A 10737-nucleotide genomic window follows, 5' to 3' on the forward strand; every position below is an offset into this window, starting at 1 on the left:
TCTCCTCTCTCTCTCTCTCTCTCTCTCTCTCTCTCTCTCTCTCTCTCTCTCCCTCTTTGGCAAGAGGGCATGCATTTTTCTTCATTACATGTTGGACTTTTCTTCTTCTTTCCTTAATTTCTTTCATCCTCTTCATTTTTCATGCTACTTGAAGCAGTTTATTGAGCATCAAATTGTGTCAGGCATGCTGAATTCTCTAGTGACAGAAAAGTAATGAAGTCATGACTGACATGCCCAGACTGATTCTACTTTTAGGGTACAGAGACAATTAACAGAATGTAATAGGAATTAACCAGGATGGATTTGGGAATCAACAAATAGTTGAGATTACGTCCTCTGATAGAGTCATGGGAAGAATTCTATGGAGCTCTGTCTTGCCACTTAGGAGTTAGAGCATCATGGTGAAAGGACATCCTGTCAGAGCAACAGTCAAAGGCAAAGGACTGAAAACCACAGCAGCTTGATCGATCAGTACACTCGATGTTAGAGGTCCTCACAGATCAGGCTAAGCAGCTAAAGTGCTGTCCTGAGGGTAACAAAAAAGCCTTTCATTATTTTATGCAGTATTAAGAAGCGGTCAAGTTGATGCATAGAAGGAAAGTTGGATGTGCAGTGGGTAGACAGTGTATGAGTTATTCCATCTGTTGGGAATCTGATTGCAAAATTTAGATAAGGCACAGGGTGACTCAACTATAGTAGTTATCTGTGCTGTGTGTGAAAAACTGCATGGGGATTTATAAAACGTTGACATACCTGATGGCTGGAAGTGAAGCAAGAGTGGACTTTAGATATTTATTCAAGCAGTGGTGTGAGTAGTAATATTTTTCCATGAATCATACAACACAGAAAAAGAAAGAAATATACTAGACAATGATAAGCTAGAATTTTAGTGTGTGATAAAAGTAGAAATGTAAGTTAGCAACAACAGGACAAAAATAAAACAAAACAAAGAAACAAAATTACAGCAACAACTAAACTAACAACAAACAACAACAAAACCCCTAAACAACACCAATTCCAATACTTTCTATAATACCAAGAGTTTTAAGGTCATAAGATCAGCTCTGAGAAATATTCATTCATTTATTAAAGTATATTTGTTAATGATCTACATATTGAAATGTGTTTATTGAGTATCTACATCTGTGATTTAGTTAGTGTGAGTATAAAACAAGATTTGTATCTGGATTTTTAGAATAGATTTTCTTTTTTTACAAACCTTCTTTTGGCCACTTGTAATTTCTTATATGAAACATTTAAATTCATTATAAACCTGTGTTTCCCTGTCTGTGAACTGGATTAATGGCTAGTAAGCCTATAGAAATAACATGAGAGTTCTAGATGAACCCCACAGAGTGTCCTAGTCTGTCCCTGACCTAAGCTATAAACTTCAGAGTTCAAGTCTAAGTCATAATATGTATGTGAAGTGAGGATAGGGAAAAAAAAGCATTCCTATAAGAAATCTGAATTATCAAAGCTTTTTAAAACATTCATAATAAATATTTCCTTCACCAAATTTTATCCTTTGCTTAGCTGCTGCCCTCTTTAATCTATTCATACCATATTGACTGTTAAAAAATTATTTTGTTGAAAGTAAACCTGTAACCATATAGATGTAGCTTGACCAAAAATTAAAGGTTTTGTTTGTCTACAAATGTGGATATGGTAGCAGAGGGCTATCAGATCTGCGAATTGCACGCTGTGGATGGAGATACTGACCTCTGGCAGGCACGGCCACACGTGGTAGTCTTCCCTCTTCTGTTTGCAAAGCAGGTATCTTTCTATCTTCTTCAGAATGGAGAAGCCTCATCAGTTCAATGAGCACAGACTGAGTTTTGAATTTTGATTATGAAAATATGATATTCTGATTTCTTTCTTGGGATGCTCAGAATTAGGAAGGGGACAAGCCTGACATGTGCAGGGGAAGGGGCTGTGGGGCAAAAAGCTTATGGGAGAAGGTGAAAAGAAAAAGGAGGAAAAGGACGAGGACAGGACAAAAAGCTCTTGAGTTTATAGGCACGTGAATGTGATACTAATGGGGGAAATGATACTGCCATCTCCAGCTGACATTCACTTGTGTGGAACACCTCAGCAGTCAGCTCTTTAATACACGGTACCTCCACTCTCTGTGATCAATCTTGCAGTTTGTTATTGTCCAGCGTTTGCTATCATCACTACAGAAAGCAATTTAGGTAGTGACTGGGTGGTTATGAAAATTTTGACCTAATATTTTGATCTGATAATCAAAATAGCCATGAAAAGGCCATAGTCAGAGGGCTATCTAGAATGCTTAGTGTTACTTGTCTTTCCACTTTTCTTTGTGTGTAACATCTATGTTCCCTCCCACATGAATAAAACGTTCTTCACTCTGAAGACAAAAATGCCTTTATTTCAGAAGTTTCTTGTGCCTCTAAAATAATTCCCTGTCACTTCCCTCCCTCTTTTAATGTGGAGTTTTATTTTATGTCAAGTGACACATTCAAGAAAGTGAAGGCACAGTTTCTCTTCTTCAAGAACAGTGTTAGATTTTCCTTAATTCAGATGATGACTTGGTGAATATATTACAAATATAAAACATTGATAGCACTTTTGCTAGATATTTGAGTTTATTTTCCTAAGTGCTTAAAACCTTCATACGTGACGCATTATAATGTTCATAGCCTCTAACATTAACATGGGATCAGATAACTCTTCTCCCTTAAAGGCCAAATGTCAAACTGTGTGGAACTGGCAAACTGTGTTACCACTGCTCAGGTTCTGCACTGTGACCTAGATGCAGCCATAGACAATACAGGAAACAGTAAGCTGTCCATTGTTCCTGCTTTCATTTACAAACATAGGCTCCTGCCTGGATTTGGAGCATAGCATAAAATTGGGCGACTCTGTTAAACCTACATGTCTATTTTTGCATTCTGTGTGGACAAGATCCCAAAGTGATTTGGGAATGAGGCCCCCCTGCAGCTCTAACAGCTTGGAAAGATGACTTTGAAGTTCTGAGTAACTCCGATCCAGTGCTTGTATACACATGCCTTCTGCTCATTCATCAGATGTTCTGACACAAGTACTGTTTCATGTGAAGTTTATAATCTTCAGGTTTACAATAATCAGACATTCATATTTGGAATGCAGTTTGAAACATATTTTTGTCCTTTTTTCTTTTTTTCATATTGAATCTGAGTTTTTCAAGTATTTTTTAACCCACAAATGTATAAAATATATGAACTTATAAGAAAATATCAAGAGGTGGTGAGCCAATTTTATATAAAATGGGGATGTAATTGTAAGAGGTCATATCACACTAGGTCATGCTCTGGTATCTTGTGTGTTGATTGAAAGCAACAAGAAAAGATATTAGCTAGTTCCTGAAGAGCTAATTGCCTAAAGCTTCAGTTGGACTTAGGAACACTGGGCAAGAAAATGGACCTGACTGATGACTTTCATGGAAAATTCTAATGAGATGATCCACATGCAAAAATTGCTATCATCTAGAAACTCTTCCAGACCACAGGAGAACTGACCTGCTGATAGACTTTTCCATCCCTGAAGTGCCCTCCTTTCTACCACATAAAGATGCAAGACCTCCTTATACCACAATCTCTCTTCTGCAGAGAGACTGTAGCTCTTATTGAAGAACAATTCTGATTTCTGGAGATGATAGATCTCTTCCCCTTCACCCCCCTCCATCAATCACTATTACTTCCCAGAGCTACATCACTTTTCATAAACCCAGACATTTCAGAGACTTGAGGCTTATAATAAAAGGCCATGGCTCTGACATCCTCAGCCATCTCAACAGCTCCCCCCACCCCACATTATTTACGTCACTGTTACAGGGACTGAAGTCAAATCTGAACTCTTTCCTGCTGCTCTTTTTAAAACATAAGACTGCCATATCCAGGGATCCATCCCATAATCAGCTTCCAAACGCTGACACCATTGCATACACTAGCAAGATTTTGCTGAAAGGACACTGATATAGCTGTCTCTTGTGAGACTATGACGGGGCCTAGCAAACACAGAAGTGGATGCTCACAGTCAGCTATTGGATGGGTCACACAGCCCCCAATGGAGGAGCTAGAGAAAGTACCCAAGGAGCTAAAAGGAACTGCAACCCTATAGGTAGAACAACAATATGAACTAACCAGTACCCCGGAGCTCTTGTCTCTAGCTGCATATGTATCAAAAGATGGCCTAGTCAGCCATCACTGGAAAGAGAGGCCCTTTGGACTTGCAAACTTTATATGCCCCAGTACAGGGGAACGCCAGGGCCAAAAAGGGGGAGTGGGTGGTTAGGAGATTGGGGGGGTGGGTATGGGGGACTTTTGGGATAGCATTGGAAATGTAAACTAGGAAAATACCTAATTAAAAAAAAGACAATAAACACTTTCTATAAAGCTTAAAAAAAACAAACAAACAAAAAATAAAACATAAGACTGCCTGCTTTTTGGAAGCCATCAGCTCATACTGCTTTTGAACTCTGGCACCTGCTATTCTTTCAAGCTTCTCCTTTTAGATGCTCTTTTCCTCTATGTAAGAAAATGCCCAACAGTAGCATATTAATGAAGTGTGTGTGTGTGTGTGTGTGTGTGTGTGTGTGTGTGTGTGTGTGTTTTGGCTCAAAGTATATAGGGAATGGCCCATCGATTGGAGGTAGAGATGGCAGTGGGCTAGATCAGCCTCTCGTGGTAGTTTCATTTTGTGAAGACAGTCAGAAAGTCTATCTTGGACAGTAAGCATGTCCAGCTCCAATATAATCCCTTCAGTCAGTCGCTTTCTTTCCTAATGGTTCTAAAATAAGCAGAAAGTTCTCAAAGGCTCTAAAGCATTTTACAATTTGGACATCAAGTATCCAGATGGAGGAATGGGAGGGAAACACATAATAGTCACCTGAAGAGACTACCCGGATCCTCTAGCAAAGAAGTCTTTTCTCAAACTCAGCTTGTACAGTGAAGCACCAAACAAATCACTGAAGCCCAAAAGGACTGCAAACCTACTGTGTGGCAAACAGAATGCTTGTGGACTATTCGCCATTCCTCTTTTTGTCTTTGTCTGCAGGAAAGGAGGATGTGTGGGAACACAGCTGGAATTTAAAAGCATGGAGAGTGACTCAAAAAGCAAAGAAAAGTATAATCAGAAATAATGAAGCTTAGATTTTGCACGTGAGTGCCCCACATATTTACTTAGGAATATTTACCATGTATATTCTTGATTAGAAGGGAAGTGTACCTAGCTGTAATGTTTATAGTGAGTCATTTGCAAATAATTGCTCTTGAATCTTGAAAATGGCATTTTCTCCAAAGGAAGTATGGAAGCTTGTAAAGAAGCTGAAAGCTGAACAGGAGTTGTTAAGTAAAGCTGAGCTTTCAACCAACACTCTTGATGAACATAAGGCCAAGTATTCAGAGTGAGTGACAGCTAGCCAAGTACCGGGCATTTCTCTTTAACACTTGGCACAAACTGGATAGATTGGGGTTTGATTTGAATTGGAGATCAAATGGAGTAAGGATAAGTCTCATCCTGGAGGTAAATCATCTAATTCCACCCAGATATGTGATATTAACTCAGAGGAAGTGTGCTAGGCTCTGGCCTTGGGACCTTGCAATGACCCCTGGGCCATGAAGTACATATGTTAAAGGCAAATATTCTAAACTTGAGATAGCAGGGTATATTACCCAAGACCCAGATGGAAGATGTCAAGAAAATAAACTTGTCACCTACCTCTACCCACTACCCCCTGCTGATAAACAAAGCTGTGCCACTGGGTTTGTTTTTCCTGAAGTGGGAGAGCATGTGCTCACTACCAGCCAAACACTGCCAGTGTCACACCCCAGTGACACAGCGCCATCTGTCCAGGTATTATGCATTTTTATTTTTTTTCTGAATTCATGAAATTGTGATTAAAGATGACCACCTGCACTCTCCCCTCTCAGATCTCTGCCTGAGAGGATGAGCAAAGCCTCAGAACTTTCTATGAGAGAAATTGAACACATTTCTCTAGTGGAGAAACGAGAAGCTCTGAGGAAATTTGCTACTTAAAAGTAAGAGTGTAGCCAGGCATTGGTGGTACACGCCTTTAATTCCAGCACTGGGGAGGCTCAGGCAGGTGGATTTCTGAGTTTGAGGCCAGCCTGTTCTACAGAGTGAGTTCCAAGACAGCCAAGGCTACACAGAGAAACCCTGTCTCCAAAAAACCAAAAAACCAAAACAAAAAAGGTAAGAGTGTCCAGAAGCCAGTTTGTGGTAGCCTCAGTTTGTAGTAAACGAGTGCTCACCATGAATATCAACTGAGGGATTCTTCCTAGCCTTAATACCAGTTAAAGAATGTCGATGGATATATATATATATACATATATATATATATGTATATATATATGAAACTTCATCTCTAAGCATACCTGTGACAGGAGACAGATGAGTTGGGCAGGAAGATCAGTAGAATTATACTATGTATGGCTATGTTCCCACCCAATAATAATTATGCAGCCTGCCCAAAAAGGTGTTGCAGATATGGTCACATATAAATCAGTAAATGGCAGAGAGAAGAAAGACGATGTCTAAACTGAATGTTCTGACCTATGAACATCTGAATCATTAGTAGCCTAACATTCCCTGAAAAAAAAATGAGCTTGAGATGACCACTAGTTTGGAATCAGAGAGCCCATTCAGGGAACTAGAACGAGATTACCACAAGGTAGACCTGGAGGAGGAGACTATGCTCTCAATGACCCCTACCTGGTGTCATAAGGAATGAGAAGGGTATATTAATACTCTGGTGATCAGTCCTGAAATGACTCCAGACATTTAGAGACTACGGGACCACTAAGATGAGAAAGTAAAAGGTAGCAAAATGGAAGGGGGAGAAACACACAGAAGGACATGAGCACAATGAAGTGAGGTAGAACTGGAGACTTGAAGATGTTGGCATAGTGTTATTTTACATTGTGTCAAAGCATTCACCTGTTTATAAAATGCTGTTGGCCTAGGAGCTTAGGCAGGAAATAGGGCAGTGGATGTTCTAGTATAGAGAGAGGATTTGGGGGATTGCGTAAGGAGTGGGAAGATTCTCCCCAGACACAGAAGAAGAGGAATTGTATGAAACTGAGGACCAGGTAACCAGCCACATGGCAGAAGTCAGGATAGAGTAAATGAGATATGGAGTTATGAGCTAGTCAGAGAATGAGCCAAAGCTCATGAACAAGGTGTTTGTTATAATAAAGAATCGGAGTCATTGTTTCTGGGATCAGGAGCACAGATTACAGTAAACAAGCCATAAAATAATGGCATCCACCATCTGGCACGTAATCCAAGATTAGGATTTAGGCTTTGGCTAAAATTTCTGCAGATAGGAATCAGATCAGAAAGCCAGGAGAGCAACATTGAGCTGAGCACTTTAGCAGAGACCAGTAAATAGCAGCTAGAATGAAGGAAGTGTAGTCTTCTACAATCTGCTGACTGGACAGGAGGCCTGGTCTCTTTAAAAGAGAGTGAAAGCAGACCAGAGCCTCAGGTGTGCCCCAAAGTGAAAAGCTTCCCAGAACAGCAATAGAACAACAGACCCATAGCTTGCTAGCCAGCAGGGTCTCGGATGCTCACTGTGGCCCACACTGGAGCCAGAGCAGCTTTAGTAATGGTGCCAGGATTGCTGACTCAATGGCAGGTGCCAGAACTTCAAGGCAGCTTCTCTCAGGTTTTCCCCAAAGCACTGTTACCTCTGGTGAGGCACATAGGCCCAGATCTTCTGGCCCCATCCTCCTCTTCCTCTGCGAGCAGAGTAATTGGGGTGAGGTCAGCAGTTAGCTAAATAGTTGGGGTCACATTAAAACAGCATGAATCCTGGCATCTGTGCACCTAAGGTATTCTTTAAAAAAAAAAATAAATAAAACAATAAACGAGAAAGCATTCTGGGCATATAAATCATAAGATGAAGTATTTAGTTTAAAAGTCAGAACGTGAAGCCCTTAAGAAAAGACTTAGAGATTAAAAGTGAAAATATAATTTTTAAAATGGAGAGAAACACAATGACACAATTCCTCTAGATTCCATAGAATTTTGTTTTGTTTGTCAGCATACAAATGGATTGTTTTTTCAATAATGATTACAGGTTTTTATATTCTGTTTGGGAGAGGTGAGAATAAGGAAGACTTGGAGATAGAAGAGGCTGAAAAATTAGATTAGATTAGATGCTAGATTAGAGGCTATGGAGCAGAGATTAGAGAATCTGGAACCTATAGCAAAAGCAGAAAGGATGTTCTAGATTTTAAAAAAATTCACAAAGACTTGAAGAATTAGAATGAAAGCCCATAGTGATACAATATTCTGAATTAAGAATGCAGAATCTACTTAATGATGCTACCTTAGAGCAGTATCATACCATAGATTTTATGCTTCATTTTGTAGAATTTGGAGAATAAAAATATGTATATAGTCAGAATTCTGTAGAGTTTCTGACTTAAGTTCTGAAAGGAATGATGCTGAGATTGCACATTTGGTTAGAGATAAGGGGTATCTTGGAAGTGCCTTACAGATTGGGGCTGAACACTCTACAACATGTGTAACCATTAGAGTATAACAGGGTGTTTTTTTGACACTATGGCATAGAAAATGTTACAGATACATCTTACACTCTTACAGGACAAGCAATTATGGAGAAATCTAACAGGACACTAACGGAAATGCTTGTAGAACTGAAAGGTGTAACAAAGAGATAGAGTATGAAATCTATCACAGATCAGAGATAGATTAAAATACGTTATTGATTTTAAATTTCTTGAGTGCTGTTGAACAACAACAACAAAAAGCTGCTGAAAGTCATTGTATTATGGAGAGAAACTGCTAACCTAAATCAGCCTATGTATAATAGGGATAAATTAACTTCTGAATGGAGGGAGGAACTGTGTTATTATAGGGGAGAGTATATATATATATATATATATATATATATATATATATATATATATTTCCACTGGAAAAGAAAAGCTATGGATTCATTCCAGTTTCATGACTAGGGAAGACCCCATGAAGATCTTGACTGAGAACAGCAAGAAAATAATCAAGAAAACCAAACAGGACAGGGAACATAGTATGCTGGTCCCAAGTGCTGGGATCAAAAGCGTGAGTCTTAATTTACACCATTCATTGGTTGTTCCTTCCACCCATCTCTGTTCCATCTTTGTCCTCGCACATCTTGGGTTAAAGGTTTTGTGGTTGGGTTGCTTTCCTTATCTGTCCACTAGGAGTGCTGCCTGGCTATAGGAGGTGACCACTTTGGGCTCTATATCCCGCACTGCTAAAAAGTCTCAGGTAAAGACACCCCTTAAGATCCCTGGGGCAGGGCGTAGTGGCTAATGGCTTTAATCCCAGCACTTGGGTGGCAGAGGCAGGGGGATTTCTGAGTTCGAGGCCAGCCTGGTTTACAAAAGAGTTCCAGGACAGCCAAGGCTACACAGAGAAACCCTGTCTAAAACAAACAAAAAACAAAAACAAACAAAAAACAAAACAAAACAAAAAACAAAACAAAACAAAAAACAAAACAAAAAGGGGGGGAGGGCACATCCCTCTCAAGTCTTTGGCAAGTCCTAGAGATTCTTTCCTCATGCCCACTACAGATTTACATTCCCTTTCCCCTGTTCTCCTGATACCTTCTCCCCATTACCATCCTCGTTGCTTCTCCCACTCAGTTCCCTATTGTTTTCTTTTTTAAAAAAATTTACTTACTTAATATCTCACTCACTGCCCCTTCCCAGTAACCACTCCCCACAATTCTTCCCCACATCCCACTTTCTTTTCCTTCTGAGCAAGCTGGTGCACTCCTGAATATCCCTGTAACCTGGATACATCGAGTCTTGGTAGAACTAGGTGAATCCTTCCCCAGTGAGGCCAGACAAGGCAACCCAACTAGAGCATATCCCACACAAAGGCAACATCTTTTGGGATCACCCCAGCTCCAGTTTTTTGGACACATCTGAAGACCAAGTTGCACATCTGTTATATATGTGCTGGCAGGCATAGGTTCAGTCCATTTATGCTCTTTGTCTATATGACCTGTCAGTTGGTGACTGTGGAGTGTTGAAGTCTCCCACTTCCATTGTTGTGTGGTGTTCTGCTGTGTGTTGTTCTCTCCTGATATTAATGTGTGATTTAAACTTTAGCAATGTTTCTTTTACAAATGTGGGTGCCCTTCTTTTTGGGGCATAGATGTTCAGAATTGAAATATCATCTTGATAGATTTTTCCTTTGATGAGTATGAAGTGTCCATCTCTCCTTTGATTAATTTTGTTTGAAAGTCTATTTTATTCTCTAGCTGCATATGTATCAGAAGATGGCCTAGTCGGCCATTAGTGGAAAGAGAGGATCATTGGTCGTGCAAACTTTATATGGCTCAGTACAGGGGAACGCCAGGGCCAAGAAGTGGGAGTGGGTGGGTGGGGGAGTGNGTGGGGGAGTGTGTGAGGGACTTTTGGGATAGCATTGGAAATGCAAATGAAATAAATACCTAATAAAAATAATAATAATAAAAGAATATGCTTATATGTATAATTCTAAAAAGTTTTACTTTTATAAAACATGATTAGATCTTCCTGAAAATTAATATACCAATAAAGAAATTTATAAAAAAAAAATGGCTACCCCAGCTTGCTTCTTGGATTCAATTGCTTGGAAAAATTTTTTTCCAGTTCTTTGCTCACAGGTAATGTCTAGTTTGTTCCTAAGTTAGGTTTCTTGTATGAATCGGAGTAA

General features: G+C 39.6%; 1 pseudogene; it reads left to right on the top strand.

The window, feature by feature from the left end:
• Window positions 1-6483: 6483 nt before the first annotated feature.
• LOC115029918 lies at window positions 6484-6607 on the top strand (annotated as a pseudogene).
• Window positions 6608-10737: the final 4130 nt, after the last annotated feature.

The sequence above is a fragment of the Mus caroli genome, chromosome 18 (genome assembly GCF_900094665.2).
Source record: "Mus caroli chromosome 18, CAROLI_EIJ_v1.1, whole genome shotgun sequence".
Lineage (NCBI taxonomy): Eukaryota > Metazoa > Chordata > Mammalia > Rodentia > Muridae > Mus > Mus caroli.